The sequence below is a fragment of the Meleagris gallopavo genome, chromosome 3, assembly GCF_000146605.3.
Source record: "Meleagris gallopavo isolate NT-WF06-2002-E0010 breed Aviagen turkey brand Nicholas breeding stock chromosome 3, Turkey_5.1, whole genome shotgun sequence".
Classification (NCBI taxonomy): domain Eukaryota; kingdom Metazoa; phylum Chordata; class Aves; order Galliformes; family Phasianidae; genus Meleagris; species Meleagris gallopavo.
The window spans coordinates 56,980,990-57,000,090 of record NC_015013.2 but is presented as its reverse complement, the minus strand read 5'-3'; the positions used below and the strand labels follow the sequence as shown (position 1 = coordinate 57,000,090).

At 39.9% G+C, this 19,101-nt stretch overlaps 1 protein-coding gene across 5 annotated transcripts in view; it reads right to left on the bottom strand.

The window, feature by feature from the left end:
- The window catches only part of FAM110B (family with sequence similarity 110 member B), a 75,695-nt gene that overhangs the window by 14,966 nt on the left and 41,628 nt on the right, over positions 1-19,101 (bottom strand). The window contains exon 1 of one of the 5 annotated variants that reach the window (XM_019614047.1): positions 10,543-10,567. The exons of the other annotated variants lie outside the window; for them this stretch is intronic. The gene's annotated coding sequence lies outside the window, so the exon portion shown is untranslated. Of the gene's footprint in view, positions 1-10,542; positions 10,568-19,101 lie in introns of those variants that run through there. 5 annotated transcript variants of the gene reach the window in all.

Below are 19,101 nucleotides of genomic sequence, written 5' to 3'. Positions count from 1 at the left end.
TGCTGTGGATAAAAAGCAAAAAGGGCCAAATTTCTAAATCAAATTTGTAATGCACAGATTAAGGCTAACATTAAATTTTGTATTTTAGGTTCCTATTATAGAGAAACAAAGACTTTTGGCTTGCTTTTTCTGATTTCCAAATGAAGAAGAGAGAATATAATGTTATAAAGAGCAGAAAACAGAAAATAGCACTTCTGTGCACTAGCTTTAGTAGGGTATAGAATCAGTGTCAGCTATTCTGGGGATATTTGTTTGAGGAAAAATATCAATATGTAAATGCTAATGCTACTTCATGGAATCTACTTGTTGATTCTGACTTAAAAACATGAAATTTTGGAAATATGAAATCCACAGGAATGACTTATTTTTAGGTGACCTCCAATATTTACAGCTCAAAGAGTAAAACTTTGTATGCTTAAGAACACCCACACATCTCCCTGCTGGGAAACAGAGATAGCTGACAGGACATTTTCCAAATCACCAACTCCAATTAAAAACCACTACGTTTTTACACAGCTATTAGAAACTGGTCATTTCTTTCCAACACTTACATGAAGTAATTATTCATGGAAGAACTATGACTTTCAAATGGTGACACAAAATCACGGAAAAGTACAAATTTCTGTTAATGTAAGAGAATACTATTCTATTTTTTGATTAAAAAATATATATTAGCCTTTTTGGTATTTTGTGAGGATTTGGGGCAGTAGCGTTTTTGCAAAGCATTCCTCCTGGTCTAGCCAGTCCATACACATTTCTCTTCCTACTGACTATCTTCTTTTTCTCTCCAACATTAATACATACTATTTTGAATTTATCTCAGTTACTAAAACATGTAAGGAAAAAAAAAATTCAAACTTTTGTATTTTGCATCACCTGCTAAACATTTGTAAATACATTCACAATATATTGGGCAGATGTAAAATGACAATTAAACATTTTGAGATTCTATTTCTGTGATTACTTTTATAAACAACCATTTAGGGAGAAATAAATCTGTGTATAGATTGTGACAGGGAAGCAGCTCTGCAGCACAACTCAGCCTTTCTCCCTGACAGAAAGATGCTGGTTTGAGTTTAGTTGGGTTTGTAGTAACTTGCCAGACCTGAACATGGAATACAACAGACATGCTCTAAGGGCTAACAGCAAAGAGTTCCCTGCTTCCCACATCAACATATATGCATTTTTATTTTTAAGTTATTGACACAAATATATGGACATAAGCATTCACAAATACATGGCCTACTCTAGTACTGGCAATACAAACTGGCTTGAAAACTATTTGAGAGATAATACCTACATACAAAAATAAAGCCCTTCAAAATATTGGCAAGAGTAGAACATGCTCTATCATTTCCTCAGAAAATATAATGTGTATTTAAGATTGTTATTTCAAACAGCAACAAGGATCAACACATTTATGGCACTGACAGTGTGAGCTATGCAGTGGGATATATTTAGTGAACACTACTGTATACGGTATATACAATTTCAAAAACGTGTGCTTATTGCATTTCCTAAGCACTAGAAAGAGGTCGCGATAATAAAAAGAGTCAATATTAATACTGGAGAAGCTCTTGTACAGAGGATTGTCACAATTCCCTGCTTCCACAATAAACATCCTCCTCCATGTCTCAAGGGTTTTCTCGAGAGGATACACATTAAACTGTGAAATTACCCGGAAGGGACACACCACACAAGCTTCACTGAACTTGGATCTGACCCAGGATAACAATGAAAGAGATAGATGTACCAACAAAAGCAAACAGATTCACAGGCTGTGGAGCTTTTGGGCACATTACTGCTATCAGTGTATATCAACTGGTTTCAACTGATATCAATTGATATGGAACAAAACACCAACAACTCAGTTGAGCAGTCACCAAAAACAAAAAAACACAACCAAAAACAGTGAAAAAATTGTTAAAAAGTAGAAAAATAATAAGTCAGACTAGTTTACAAAACAGACAAAAGGCACAAAATTCAAGAAAGTGGTTTATACAAAGCATGTTTCTAGTGGCTTATACAGACACATTACATACACTATTAACACTAAACCATGCAAACAATTGCACTGCATTGCCACAAAGGCTCTTTGTGCCATTCCCAGTCAAGAAGTGCACTTCCACATACAAGTCTAAATACTATGCAAGTTCTTCAAACACCAGGACAGCAAAGTATTCCTCAGTCTACACATGCCATCCTCAAAGGGGACCAACCATGAGGCTCTATAATGCACAAACATCTGGTGAAGCCTGGGGGCATCTACCTATCTGCTTCTGTACCTGGTAGGAGAGCAAATTGCAGTCAGGAAAGTGACAGGGGATTTTGTAGGTGTAAGAATGAACAGCCCAAGGCGGAACTACACCTTGAATTTGCTGCTTAAAGTGGATGAACTGCCAGATATCCTCCAGCACTCTCTCAATCCAACACAATGCAATATAATTCTGATATCTTTAGAAAATCTCATCCCTTCCTGTATGCACTGTTAGATTCTCCTTGCAAACTTTTTGTTCCCCTGCCTAGCTGCACAGCCCAGCCCCAGTGCAGAGCAACTCAGAAAGACCACTGAATAACCAATGCTTGCCTTCTCTATGAGCTGGAAGGAAGGCCAAGATGATGTTCCACACCTGCTGGAAAATCAACAGTACAATATGCAGCTGGCCTTGGCTCAGAAGAAATCACGTACTTGTGACTAACGCATTACCAAATAACTTCTAAAAAGGTACAGAGCTTATTACTGCTGACAACTAACATCACTGATTCTTTCATTCCCTTTAATTCTTGCTTGGATTTATTCTTGGACCTGGAGGTGCAGGAGTTCATTTCCCTTACAGATGTATGATTCAGACAAAGATACAGCTGGGCAAGCTGCCATGCAGTTTTTACACTGGACACACAATACAGTGTGAAAATATTTGCTAGCATGTATAAACATTGAGAGTTCAATGCTTCTTTTTGGTGGTGCGCAAATCTGCTCCTTGCAGACAGGGTCCATAAGGGCACCTGCCTCAGCAAGACTGCAATAGCATGCACTGCCAGTTTTGCAAGTTTACACTCCACATATTGCTCATTTTGATTTTTTTCCAGTTAAGTAATCTAACAAGATCAGTGATAGCAGATTCATATCATCTCTGCAGAAAAGACTGGTGTCTACAGTACTTACTTTTAGAAACAGGCAGTGGTGCTACATTACTCCTCTTCAAAATCAGTAACAAATATGCTGTTACCGTGCTAAAGACATGGTAGCTGAGGTCAGTGGAAAGAACCAATTGATCATGAGCTACTAGATGGGTGCATGGAATATAGTTTTAACTCTGGCCTCAAGGTAAATCATTAAAGCAACAATCCTCATCTTTCCAAAATCTCATGTTTTTAAGAATAAAAAAGAGAAAGAATGAAAAAAAAAATAATAATTCAGACATCATTTGTAAGGGTAGAAAATACACCTAGGCAGGAAGCACCAGACAAAAAACTGGACTAGAATCACACTAGGAAATGTTAATCTATAAAATATTTTTCAAGTTAACAATTCATACAGGTTTGAACTGTCATTCTCCTCTGAACTTATGTTTATCTATTGCTCTGTTTTCTGTAAAATCCCACAGCCTCATACACATTTCTCTCTCAAAAAAAAATCCTTTCGGAATGCCTAGAAAAACACTCCACAACGGCCAGGCAGCTGGCATAATGCAATTGCTTGTTATCCTAATTTTAACAGTCCCTCACATCTACTGGTAAAATCAAGGTCAAGTGAAAAACATTAACATCAACTATCTGGGGATTTTAGAATTTTATTTACAGCTAAATAAATTCTGGATGTTTCTACTGTTTTCAGATTTCTATTTAAATCATTTAACAAATGAAATAATACACTGATTGTTACGGAAGGAATGCTGCTCCTTTTTGAGAATGACTGACTTGAGAAAATTCACACCAACTTTGGACAATCTCTTAATAGTTTCATGTCCTTCTTATATTGTGACATCAAACAGCAACCCAGTGCTGGAGGCAAGGCCACACCAGTGCAAAGCAGATAGGACAGCCCCTCCTCTCTGCCAGTGGCAGCCCTGGGCTTGGTGTACCCTAGGCTACAGATGCCCCTTTGGGCTGCCAGGGTACACTGCTGGCTCATGTTCAACCTGCCATCTACCAGAAACCCCAGGTCCCTTTCTGTAGGGCTGCTCTCCAGCCTCTCGTCTCCCATCCATGGGATGTACTGCGCATCCATGGCTGCCTTGTCCATTCCAGGTGCAGAATGCAGCAGTTGTGCTCATCAAAACTTCATGCGGTTGGTGATAGCCCAGTCCTCCGATTTATCAAGATCTCTCAGGAAGGCCTTAGTATCCTCCTTAGTATCCTCAAAGGATTCAACAGCTCTTCCCAATCTAGTATTGTCACAAACTTAGTGTACCTTTAAGTGTCGAAAAACTCTACACTATATGCAAAAATAGAGACGGTCCCAGATTAGCGATCATTGTGTCGGATATTGTATACTTGAAATTTCAAGATCTGAAAGAATGGTCATTTGTCTGCCATAAAAGCAAGATCCCAGTGTGGATTTTAAAAAGTAAAGACGTGAGCCTAGTATCTGGATTTCTTATTTGAGATACAACTGAAGAACGAAAAAACATCTGGCCTTGGATATTACGAGCAGGGAGACATAGGTCATAACCAGTTCTCAAAGATACTGGCAAGGTTACATTTTCTTCAGTAGCTCTTACCCAAAGAGCATGGTTAGCCCCACGCCTGGAGAAAGTATACAAATCATCACTAACAGGATTCAGGGAACATATCAACCTCTTCCTATTTATACTTGCTGAAATCAGAATGTTTGGTGAGAGAGAACCTGGCTTTTCCTACAGATATATACACTCCGAGGATTTATTTTTTTCCTTAAAGACTGTTTCCCCTTATTGAAGAAAAATGAAGCAAAAGACATAACAAACTTGCTTAAAGCAAATTTCAAGTATTTTCTTAGGCAACATCATGCCAAGTAAAATCAACTTACTGTTTATAGTCTGCTCCCTTTGTGCAGTGCTAAAATATTTATACCTAAACATACTTGCCATAACTGTTCTGCTCTTTGCCTTCCAGGTTTAGCATCTCAACCCTGAATAGTAAAACCACAGAACTGCCACAACAGGACAAGTTAAAACCATAAATGCAACTGTATTTCAATGACCGGGGTAGCAACAAATCTTACCTGGAACACCAATGAGTAACAGAGAGCAAGCACTGGGCACTGAGCTCCCAAGTTGGCCAAGATGTAAATGAGCAGAGCAGATACTCGAATCTGCAGCCCATGCTGCAGAAAGCAGCACACCACACTTTTAGTATACTAGGTGGCTGGAAAGTGCTGGCACAAGTTAGGTGACATATAACAACTTAAAACATAACTTTCTTATGATTGAGAACAAAAATTGGAAATTGTGCAAAAGAATGCTGTAACAGAGGAAAATAAACAGGCAAACAAACAGAGCCACAAAAGATAAATGAAAAACATTAAAAGAATTAACTTTAAGTCAATGACCTTTTTGCCTCCACAAATTGTGGGGTAATTTTGGCTGATTTGGATACTACTGGCAAAAGGAGACTTAAAATACGTGATGGTTTATGTGAAGTATTCACATCTGGATATGTCACATTTTTATCTCACTCAAAAGATATGCTTGGTGTGTTCCCATGACTGAATCTCCCATTTGTCTACACGCATCATTAAAAATAAAAGTCTTGCAATAACTATGATTAACAAACATCTGTAGGTAGCCTTTCATTCTGAGGGTTAGCACTGAACAGATGATCTAGCACATCTAATTGTATTCTGTTTTGCTTAATCCATCACAAAAGAAAATGAATTTTTGAAATGAATTAACATAGCTGGAACAGTGCATTTAGAGCCCATTTGAAGTCTATCACCTTTCCCAATAGTTACTTCAAATAGTAAATATAAAATATTTTTAGAAACAGACACATTTTTGCGTAATTATTTTTACAAAATGTGAACTTGGGTACTGAAAATGGTTAATTGAGCCTTAAATCAGAGAATTCATGCACTCTTCCATGAGGTACTTAACATCTGCAAGTTGAGGTGTGATTGCAGAGAATTTGGAGCTTGGTGTCTAAAAGTCAAACGCAGCAGTTCAAACTAGAGTGTACAAATGTAAAGGCTACCTTTAAGAAAATGAGACCTCGTGTACTGTTGCTACACAAAGAAAGCATCTTGTAAAACGTTAAGAAATACATTCCTCCTAATCCCTGGTCCATCATCATTCTTGACAGCAGATCATACACATCTGTTACTAGCACCTCATGATGAAGAGGTGGAGAATAAAATAAGACTCAGCTGCATGTGTGCTGTAGTACCAAAAGGGGATTTTTCCTTTCTCTCTGACAAAAATAAAAAATAAAAATCAAGAACACACCTCTTGATTTTCATGCAGTTACCTAGTCAAATTTCCCTGTGTTTTTAAACTTTCCAATGTCCTGCTGTTTTAAGTTTAGTACAAAATTGTAAGCACACACCCCTTTCATTAAAGGGCACCAAACCAAATATTAAGACAAGGTTTGCCATATGTAGAAACATCCACAGCCCCTCTTGAGTTATTTCCTCTGCTCCGCAAGGGAGGAAAGATCACATACATAACTCCTGACTAGGTCACAAACACCACCTTTCTAATGGTTTATTCATAATGTGAAGCTCCAAAAGGAGCATCATGCTCACAAAATGAGCCACAACTCTTCAGGAAATGATCAATACTGTATATTATCGTATTTCAGAGAGAGAGAAGCATCCAGGATTTTCAATTGTCACTCTCTTGATAAATTACCTTGTTTTAGCCCATGGTAGACAGTTTCTTGATGAATCTGTGAATTATTCCAGATGAATTCTCAAGAATATCTATAAGAAGAAAATGTACTGTCCACAGTCTAAAATTCTTCCTATAAAATTCATACATGCAATTAGACAACAACACAGTCTGTGTACCAAAAAAACTTGCAAGCTACTGCTTCACATGATGTACTTTGAAAACAATAATACTTCTGGAATTATATACACAGAATAACTGCATATGAATTTTTGGCTAGATGAAAACGTATAACTTACGAAATCAAATTTGAATTAATCAGGTATCCCAGCTCTTGGGTCATTACATTGGATGTTTACAATGCGTCTGATCCTGTTTCTTAGGGTCTTTTCTGACTTATTACTTCTTTCAGATTAGTACTCTTATACAGGCTTCACTAAGATTCAGAAAGATTCTATCTTAACTTCTTTTTTTTTTTTTTCTCCTCTCTTGATTTGAAAGTTTTGGCCATTCCTCCATCCACACCACATTCAGAACTGCTGAGAAAGAGAAGGACCTTTGCAGAGGTTAAAAGCAGACTCTGGGCGCTAAGCCAGTCTCCAACTGCGCTGTGCCCTGCTAAACCGTGTTCGGATTTGTTGCAAGAGCATACAAAATCTGCATAAAAGCTCTTGAAATACCAGAGGCAATCTAATCTGAACAAAATCTGGAAGCAGCAGACACTGTTTAAGACCCTTTTTTCCACTTCAGTCATTAAGAGCATAAGATTTACACCCAAACCCTGGATCTGCAGTAGCATGCACTTGTCTTTTTCTCTTGCATGTTTGTTTTGGCAGATGCAGTGTTTTTAATTTCATATTAGCCAGCACATGTTAAGCTCTTCAAGAAAAGAAATCAGGATCAAGGTTTGCTGAATAATGATAGTTGTAAGAATGGACTCTGTTAGAGAAACAAAGAACTCAGCTTTTTCTATTATTGTATATAACATTTGGTGCCTCAGCATATTATGTGTAATTGTCTGACAAGAGCTTTCAGTTCTTTTTATACTTTTTACTTTAACTGGAGATGCTGCACAAAAAGTTAAAAAGAAGGAAGAGATTAGGACCAGATGAAAACGGGAACTATTCTCTGGAATACATCATGCACACAACAAAGGAAAAATACTTCGGACACTGCTTGGAATGATGCTGGGTGCCCAGCGCCAGACCAACACCTGGAGAGTTAGAGGGTTGGAGCACATACAGTCGGAGGGAAGGCAGAAGGCACTGCAATTCTTTAGCCCTGTTAAGAAAGGACTACAGGGGGCCCTAATCACAGTCTGTGGGTACCTAACAAGATGGGGTCAAGGTGTGTGGGAAATTCTGGCTTTGTACACAGAAAAAAAAAATCTCTTTATCTCAAAGGACGTCCAACACTGGAACAAGAGACCAGATAGACTGTTGGACCTCCATCCTTGGAGATCCTTAGAACTGTCCTTGATACCTCCCTGAGCAACCTGATCCTATGAGACCTGCCTCGGCCCAGCAGGTACCCTCCAGAAGCACCTTCCAACCTACACAGCGCCTCTCACCTCATCTCATTATCTCTTTTTTAAGGAGGGAAGATTTCGGCTGGATGTCAGGGGGAAGTTCAGTGGCAAGATGCTGGAAGAGACTGCCCAGAGAGGTTGCGGATGCCTCATCCCTGGAGGAGTTCAAGGTCAGGCTGGATGGGGCCCTGGGCAGCCTGATCTAGTATTAAATAGGGAGATTGGTGGCAGGGGGGAAGATTCTTGATCCTTGAGGTCCCTTGCAGTCCGGGCTATTCTATGATTCTGTCATTATCTCTTTCAGTCATGACAGTCAGTGAGTGACACTATGTCTCATCCTCAACAGCAAGTGATCCAAACATGAGCGACATGGTAAGAAATATTACACTGTACATGTTAAAATTCATCACCGTAAATAATCATTTTATTCTACTGCTCCTGAGCTCAGGAGAGGACTAAGAGGGACACAAAGCTGCTGAAGTTGGCGTTACAGCCAAATAAATGGCTAATGTGTTGTGCTATTCTGTGCAAGCTGTGGTCATACTGCAATATTCAATACGGTACAATTACCCCAAATACTAGTGATAAAGATATGCAGGATATGTTGGGAAAAACCTAAGTGGTGGGCATAAAAATCTTGCTATTTAGAAACCGTCTAATCAAAGGAGATTTTTCTGATGCCACGAAACAAGTGCCAGGTAGGGAAATTACTGAGGATCCTACGAGAAGTTCTACAGTATGTGTCACATCTACTGAACTAGCCAATCTAATGGTAGTGACGTGATCTGCTCCTTTGTTCATGGCAGATCATATTTAGGCAGAAACGTGCAACGATTCTGCCAGAGGACAGCGGATATGCAGACAACCTTTAGTTAGTCTGACTGTTCAGCTCTTCCCCAGTGTTTGTGCCCACAGTGCAGTTAGGAACATACAAATATTTACAGCAGTACAATTCTGAGGCAGTACCCCTAGCAGACTTTGAGCAACAGAAATCACCGAACTAATTTTTTCTATTTAGTGGAAATAAATAATAGCACTATAAGAAACTGACAGAGAACAAACAACAGCAACTAAGCAAACCCACACAGAAATCTGCTAATTAAATAAAGTCCATTTTTCACAGCATGGATGTCTGGAATCTCAAGACTGCAAAACATGCAACTCTCTTCCCTCATTTTATTCGCCTTAAGTCAGCTCTTTTTTTCTTTAGCATCCCAATCAAAAGCAAGCTACATTTTAAAAACATCCATCTTAAGACATGAGCGCTGCTTAATAATGAAGCTGCTGAAATCAAAGCAGGAGCCTCGTTACTCTGTCAGGCAGCTCCTACTGAACACTGCAGGAAAAAGGCAGTCATTACAGAAACAGGACCTGCTGAACAGCTAGGTGTCTTGAAGATGCTCAGTGCAAAATTCTAGAGTCTGGACTCACAGTTATATTCCCTGCTAATTACTAATGGATATGAAACAAACTTTGCAATGCTCATTAACGACCCTCCAAATAGCTTTATGCTAGGGTTACTTTCTGCACTGCATGCTATTACAGGCACGGTTTAAGGTTGGTGAGATTTCTAAACAGTGTCTCTACGCTAACAATTTCTTATTCAGTTTTATCTTCCTTATACCAGAATAACGCAGTGTGGTTATTACAACAGTATACGAGGAATCCACCGGAAAGGAATATTTTTGAGCGTTAAACTGTTCTACATTAGTACTTCCTAAGAAAGAATAAATGTATGCAGTTCACATCACTGCATCTGTTTGCAGGTTCTAAGTCTTTTGATAAGGAAGTTATTATTTATGTTTGCGCAACAAGAGCTGATGCTAGGAATTAATAACATCTGTGCAATGTTTACTAATTTTGTACTGACAACTTATTTGCATTTGTAAGTTATACTTCAGTTGCAAAGACAGCACAGCTACCCCCTATTAGTCACCCACCAAATCTTATTGTAGAAACGAAGCCTTGCAAAACCCTCTGCTTCTGAATCTCTGCTTTGTAAGTTACAGGAATGGTACAGCATCCACAACAGCTGAATAGCAAACCACTAACTACTGAGGTCTCTTCCAGCAACCTGCTCCCCTGGTGTCCCCAGACAGCACTACAACAATGGTAAGGGGTGGCCAGAAGCAGTGTGTAGGCTCCCAGGCGGTTTGCTACCCCCAGAATGGAACAGCAGGCACACGATGCTGGTGCTGGGCTCACCTGCTAGATCAGAGCAGCTTCAGACAGGCTCCCCCAGGACAGGACAACGTTACCACAGCTCTTGGCGCAGCTGAGCGCTGGCTTTGCAAATGTGCTCACTCCACACCAAAAGCTGGTTGAGCTGCGGGGGCAAAGGCAGGCCAAGGGTCAGCTCCTGCTCCCAGTCCTGACAATGGCACCGTTTCTTAGTCACTTCCCAGTTCTCAGCACTGAGAATTGCTGTGTGAAATTATAATGTCGTTTTAGCGCTACCATTATCAGCATTGTCTTCAGACAATAAAATGTTCTGTCATAGTCATTGCAGGATGACAGCAGTGAATATACACTGAGTCACTCCACATTAATTTAAATAGCACAACTGTGTGAACACATGTTCTTCAGTTAAGTCCACACACACAAGTAAAAATAATGAAATCTCCAAGGAAGGACTCACTTTCTACGCAATGCAACACCAATCCTCCTTGCTGTACTGCTGCTCCCTGAATAAATATGAAGCAGAATGCTTAGTGAACCACTACTGTTTCTGATCCAGTAGAAGGTACACAAAGCCACCCTCAGAGTTACGTCACTCAAAACGTATGTGCCTAAACCTGCCTTTATTTGGTGACCTCCACAACAGATGCAGAAATGGTGCCTGCAGGCTGAGCATCACAACAGTGACACAGTGAATTTTAGGGTTTCCCTCCTCCCCCTCAAATGGGAACCTTGTTCCTCAAGGAAAAAACAATTTTTAAAAAAAGGCACTCAAATGTTTTCTCGCCCTACATAGCAGCATACTTCAGTTAATGCATCACATTCAGAATGGGAGATATCCAGAAGACTTGCAGCTGAGGCACAGGGGATGCCTACTGCCCTGACGCTTTCTGTTATCATAGGACTTGCTGTGCAGCCAGCTCATCACGCAGTGCTGATACCAATGTGTGTTAAAAAGAAGCCAATGACTGCTCTGCATTCAGACTTCTTTGTGTTTGCGCTCCATAATGAAACCACCACCAGGAACAGAAATCAGCCAAAGTGCACCATAAAAAAGAAAATACAGAACAATTGAAGTGAGCACATGCTTCTTATTGCTAACACCCATCAATAGTTGTCATCACACCAGAGCTGCACAGGGATGTTATTTCATGCTTCCTAAAACAAAACTCCCTACCTCTAACATGCAACTGCATTTGCTCATACCAGGTGCTGTCATTATGAAAAGTTCTTAGCATACTCTCCACACTGGGCACTTGAACTGCCCCACCTGATAAAGGATGACAGCAGTTCAAAGAGGGCTCATAACACATAACTGAGAGCACTCGTACCACCAGATATTTCTCTAGAAGGAGCTCGGGTATGTGCACCTTGAGCCCGGGTACTTGTCTGGCTTCCTGTGGGAACTTCTGTTTCCCCTCGGTACCTCTTCACACTCTTAAGCTGGGGAAACAAGTTCCCTGGCTGCTCAGTGGTTTTAAGGTCACACTACACAACACAGGTGAACAACATGACATGAAAAAGAGGCAGCAGTTACCCACCTTACCAAGGACCAAAGCAAGAGGAAATGTCTTTATGACTGCTTAGGAGCAACCTATGTACCACTGTGCTGCTGCCCAAAATGCTGCATGTCCTTTAGGCTTTTGAAGTGCTGCTGCTCCCTGTAGCATGGCATGGGCAATGGGCAGCATTAACAGCTTGACTGCTTCTCTTCTCTGCCCAACAGCAACCCTGCAGTGCACCCTTCCAAGCTGCACGCCAAAATACCAAGGATCAGAAACAGAGATGCTCAGGAATCCAGTCTAGTAATGAAGGCCATCTCACCAAAACTAGTTAACTACATATTATCCATGACTAGGGAAAGTGACACTATCTACAACACCTGCGTGGGAAGGAATATTGTAGAGAGAAACTTGTAGGTCCTCAGCTTTGAGGTCCATCCTAACCTTATGTTTACCATTCTTAAGTTTCCTTCTTCCCTCATTCAAGCCCTGACTCCAAGTCACAGGCAAGTTGGCTGGCAGCTTGATGTGGTATCTTAGGACTCTCAGATTAGACAAGTGAACCAGAAAGTGATCCTCTAGCAAGGAACAAGACCAGTGTAAATTACAAAGGGAAGCAATATGGGAATGGAGATGATTGTAATACTATGTTTTGGAGCTCCAGTTTTTAATTGGTCCTGCATCACTACCACAAATTGCAGGGTACACAGTTTCTGAGAAAGCCAGTTATGACAGCCCTTCATATTCTTGCATCAAAATCAATTAAATGACACAGCACCACACAATGACTAATGGTTAACTCGTAGAGTTACTCATAGCCACTTACGTGTAATCAAAATGTGTCTAATCACACTCCATAACTGTTAGCATTTGTAGCTCATGCTCTCAAGCCAATGAACACTTCAAATGATACTCAAACAACGTAAAAACAATGTAAAAACTCAACATTTCAGGTCAGACAATGAAGGTTTTCCTGTCCTGCTCCTCTCAAGGCTGTTTAAGCAAAGACTTGCAGTGCAGAGTGGCAGCCTTCAGAAAAGTTAACTTTCAGTGACTTTACGTTTTATCCTCTGTAGCTGATGGGGAGGCTCCTGCTTCAACTTGGTAACAACAACAACAAAGTCATTCAGCATGAAATGAAGTGCATCTGATATTTACATCTTTTTCTCCAGCGCTGTAACACTTGCTGAAGCATTAACTTTTACTGTGCAGATATAAGCCTTGTATTTCTGGCTTGTCCCCACCAACAACAAGGTAAGCTTTATGATTTATTCCAAAAGAGATGAACAATCAAATTTTGGTGAAACCAACAAACAAAAACCAACCATAATCCAAGATAACAAAATGCCTGAAGCATTACAATATACTAAAAATACCACATTTTTTTATTTCACACATTCAGTCCTGGAATGATTTGCAGCACCTTTCAGAACATTCAAGCCTTATAAAGTCAGATTGACATCAGAAAATGAAACAGCCCTAGCTATAGCCTGTGAAATACTGTTATAACACAAACTTTAAGCGTCAAACTTCAGTGAATTATGAAATTTAGTATGTCTCTATTTTCTACCTGTAATCTCTTATATAGAGAACAGTTATCACAACTATCTGTCCTTGTGCTGTAAAGACTGACTCAGTTATTTACAGCTATTACTACGAAATCAAAAGTGAAAACCAACCACTAAATCACTGACTTTGTGGACTTTCAAGAAACTGGAATATTCCAATACTTTAAGGGAGCGTATAAAAAGGAGGGGGAATGGCTGTTTACAAGGGTGGATAATGATAGGACAATGGGGAATGGTTTTAAATTGAGACAGGGGAGGTTTAGGTTAGATAGGAAGTTCTTAGGAGGAAGTTCTTCACTCAGAGGATGGTAACGTACTGAACAGGTTGCCCAAGGAGATTGTGGACGCTCCATGCCAGGAGGTATTCAAGGCCAGGCTGGATGTGGCTCTGGGCAGCCTGGTCTGGTGGTTGGTGCCCCTGCACACAGCAGGAGGGTTCGAGCTGGATTGTCATTGCGGTCCTTTTCAGCCCAGGCCATTCTATGATTCTATATGATCATTACAAATTCTGGATGGCAATAAGTAGATAAAAACTGAAGGGATGAGATAAAAGAGGTGCAGATACATTAAAAAATCATGTTTAAAAGTTTCATATTTTGAAACACATGAGAGGCAAGAGACAGAAGGAGAAATCTGACAATGACACATACTTAGGCAGCAATGATATGAAATCTGAAAGTTCCATTTACATCTTTTACACAACTGTTTACTTATTTTTTTATTCCTTCTTCCTGGTACTCTTAGATCTCTGCATTCCCTAGAGGATTTCAGCAAAAACACATTGCATTCTTGTTTCAGGGCACTGTCTTTGAGTAAATCTGTTCATTTTCTTCCCAGTAGATCAAAATAGTATCTAACAAGTCTGCATTTCTACCTGTTTTCCATGGTGCAGGAAGACAAAACAGCTACAGGTAACTTCTGAAGAAACTCGTAAGTTTAAGTGTGCTTTACCCAAATACGTACATTTCAGTTTAAGTAGATAAAAGCAAATTAACTTGGCGGGAGGGGGGTGCTAAATAAACCTGCAAGCACTGTGTTTTGCAGAGAAGGGCCAATATCATTAAGGTAGCACATTCCACCTCCTTGGTGGGATACCATGCACCTGAACTGACGGATAAATATATGAGTCCATGAGACAAAATTTCTATGAGAGTTTTTTGTTTTTTTAATAAAAAATATCTTACTAGTTCTTAGAAAATAACACTTCTTTTTACACTTGAATTTTTCTTCTGTCATTCGTCATCTGTACGTATAGTAGAAAATTAATAACTGAAATGCGAAATATTCCCATTAACTTCAGTACTGCTTGAGAAAACTGATTGTAGGAAATACAAACTTTTTGTCAAATGTTACTTACAAATACATATATAATGTGTTTATGGTATTTTTGTATATATTTTACACTGAATTCCAGAAAAATCACTGCTTTCCTTTCCAGCATACCTTCCACTTCCAAAGGAGACCCTTAAGTAACTGTTTATGATGCAGGATATTGTACGGAGAGTAAACACAATTCACCAGATGGGCAGGGGAAGATGAGAATAAATTAGAAGTGCCTGAAATACTGCAAGGGATGGAGATTGAATCCAGGTCATTAAAGAATACAGTTATTTCATTCCTTGGTTTAAGATACAAAGAATAAAACTAATAAAGGATCAACATCCCCACCAATGGTTAGGGCTTGGAGAATTAAGAACAAAACAATTCCAGACTGCCTCAAATTTGAGGATACTGAATTTAACCAAATTTGATAAAACTTTTCAGTGCTTCTTCCAAGAAATCAATTTTTTCCCTCCAACTACCTTCTCTTCTTCTCTTTTAAGGGCATTTCTGGATACACTCCAGTGGAATGCAGAAGCAGAGATGAGCTAAAGTAAGAAATTGAACTTAATAAATCCACTGCAAGACTGGATGCCTGTGGAAATGACATTTCTTATTCCTAAGCAGACAGACTGGATTCATCAGAACGTTTTCCCATCTCTAATACAAAAACACAGGTCAGCAAAACCCTGTGTAAGTTCTTCTAAGCCCTTGCAAGAATACTGCTTTTTATTTCCTTATTGTTCAGCCAGCGCAATCACCAAGAAACTTCTGATAATTAAGGACAAAAATAAGTACCCCAAATCCTCACTTCCTTTGTGCTAAACTTAACCAGAATGGCCAAAACATTTTTCTTATTGGCAAAATGGAACTTGCAAACAATATTCCTGAACCAACACCACTGACCCCAGGTTTGTCTCTTGTTCAACAGATAATTACAGCATCCATTTTCTGGGACATCAGTGACATCAATGGGGCAGAAAAAGAGGAAGTAGGGAGCATTTCATGGCCTGGAAGTAAAGCAAAACAAAGAAGCCTGCTTATCTGCCAAATCTGCTTTTATCAGCAAAAGTAAAATAACACACGCTTCTATGAGCTGCATCTTACTGTGCCTTAAGAAAACCTGTTTGGCACTTTCTGCTGCGTTTTTCTGCTGGCAGGCAGCACGATCGGCATGTGTGGGGGCTGTTGTCAAATGCTCCCAAACCTCACCCTCCTACACCTTGCACGTGTCTGCCCGTGTTCACGCATGCATAAAAAATCAGTGGCAAACTGTGGCAGCCGCAACGCAGAGAAGGGCTTAGCACCACCGATCTCATGCTGAATTGATAGAATGCAGATGGCCGAAGTGCCCTCCTGCAGCAGTGTGCAACAGCAAAATACAACAACAACAAAAAAAATAGCTCTTTCTAACAGTGGAAAATAAAAATTAGAAATGCTTTGCTTTTAGACAGGTCCTTGTTGTTCCTCCCACCTAGAAAAGGTTATGTGTTGTTTTTTTAACCTATCATCCATATACACAATTATTATAGCAATTTCATGCTTGTTCTAGGACTGAACAATTTGAACTGCTGAAACAGACTCTGCTGTATGACCAAAACACACGCTATTGTGTTTTGATCAGGCTTCTTAAGTATTACTTACATTTTTCTACATTTCTTTCCCTGGCTTTCTTCAGCTCCCTCCATTTTGTTCCCGATTTACAAATATCGGTTAAATTAATCTGACACAGAACTGCTCCTGCATGGACGCATTTCTGACTCCCCAGCTGCACAGCCAGGCAGCAGCCCAGGGATGCCAGGTCAACCACAGTGTACAGAACGTTGCAAATTTAGGTCACCCCTTTCAGTGTCACTCCAGTCACCAGCAACCACACTTGGCTGTTTTCCTGCCAACCTGCCTATCAAATGAGACCATTGAGGAGCAAAATCAGCACAGAAAGTGCTTATTGCTGAAGATTTTGGGAAAGGGCCAAGACAACCACGAATTAACTTTCCCCAACTTTGCTGTTGCTGTCGGAGTTGTGGGCTGCATTTGCCAGAGGCCAAACAAACATTAAAGCTACAGGAACGCGCATCCTTTGACTAAGGTGCTGCCTGTATGATTGGGACACAAAGACTGATCTGATGGCAGGTGGACATCATCACCACTTGAGGAAGAGAAGAGCTGTGCCAGCATCACATGTTATAAAGACTCTTTAGCAGCCTGACTAGGAGCAAGGCTCAGCCTGATAAATGCACAGGCTGCCAAGCCAAGGTCAGGCCCAACTAGAGATATACATGGTGTTCGAATGGATCACAACAGCAGCCAGCTGCATATGGAAGCAGGGAAATCAAGACTCACAGTGGGCTGGCACTGCCAAAGGCCTGGTCCATCTGAGCAATCTACAGCACCCAGCTTCTCACCAATCTGGTGAAGCCACCCCAGAGCAATGCAGAAGCACGAGCTCTGGCAGCTCCTCCACATCTGCACCTACTCCAACTACTTCCAGTTGTTGGACTTAACCTTTGGATTTCCTCCCTCATGATGGCTCTTTAAAAAAGAAAAAAAACATTAGCATCATCCGCTCCAAGCAATGCATCAACTAACATGTTTTTACAGAAGAACAGTTCCTACACACCTGTGCTGTTCAACCACACAGAAACTGAGAAGAAAAATCCTTAATAGGGAATGACACAAGGCATTATAGCTTGCTTCTTAATTCTTGACTGTAAAAGATGAACACAGGAATCACCAGAGAAGGTGCACCTACTGAATGTTCACTACAAGAACAGTAACCCAATGTCATAGGGCATTACAAATGAATCACAAAGGAGAAGAACAGTGTGGATAGGTCACAGCACAACAAGAAACTTTGTCTTAAGGAGTTTTAGATAAATCCACAGATGAATAAATAATTTAACCCAGAGGATGATATTTCAGTTTTAGAAAAGAAAGGAAGGAGATGCAACAAAATAAATCCAACTTTGGGGGGGAAGAAAAAGTGAAGGAAAATAACTTCATGTAAATGGAGACCGGTACATGAGATGAGAATGAAGTTGTAAATAGAAGAAAACCCAATATCATCTCTGTATCTTGACAATAGAAAACAGATCTGTCATAATAGTAACTAAACAGTTTTTGGGAGAAACAAAGTTCATTTATGGGATGGCTTTTATTCTTCTCTGATGAGAGACTTGCAGGATCAGTGAGACAAGGAGTTAACTTTGAGGCATACAAAAGGCTAAGCAATTAGGAATTACAGATGTGAAGAGTTGATCCCTTTCCCGGCTCATTACCCTGCCAACTGAAGATTATTTTCTACTGTCTCTTAGCTAATGACTTAGACAAGTGCTAAAGCCTTTTCCCTATTTCTTTTAGAGGTCATTCCCTGGGTTCATGCACCTGCAAGGTGAGTATTAAGGAATCCATGTTTTTCTCTGTTAACACTTAATTCTTGTTTTATCATCTGTGCAGATAGTTTCTTCTGTCATTCTACTTTGACCTCAATTCTATTTCTTGTATTTGTGCTTCTCTGTCCTGACATCCATCTGCTGTTGTCAATCTCTTCCCAGGAACAAGGCAACGTCAACTGAGCGCATTCAAAGTATCAAGATGAGCTTGCTGCAAAGCCAACTAACATCAGTAGGGATCCATCAATACCATAAGAGGGTCTAGACCAAACTTCTAGATCCACTCCTGTCCCCTATACTACACTCTGCTGTGCATTTTTATACAAACAACAGCTGCAATGCTCCCCTACCCCCTACATTATGTATTTCAGACCCTTACTAGTATTATTCCCTCTTTTTCCCCCCAGCATTACCCTTTTTATAGTCTCTCTGCTGCATGCACCTTTTTGGAGGGAGGATTATCTTTTGTAAAGTTAAGCTAACTACAGTTAGTTTTGCATTTCATTTTTATGTGTTGACCTGTTTAGATTCTTTTGAATTTTAAGTATTTGTCTAGACTTTTTTTTCAGTTTTTCCTTATTTGAAACTGGGCAGTACAGCAATTGAATCCTCTTTTTATCATCAGATTAGGTTAGAGGGGACAGCTAAAATCTTTTGGAGAGGTGAAGCGAAACAAAACTCTAGAAGAGATGCAAGAATGAAAAAATGTTTTATATCATTCTCCATCAGACTACTTATGTTGAAGCAATTTTGTCTTTAAATCCTAGAATATTGCCACAAATGAAATACAACATTTTGCAGGAA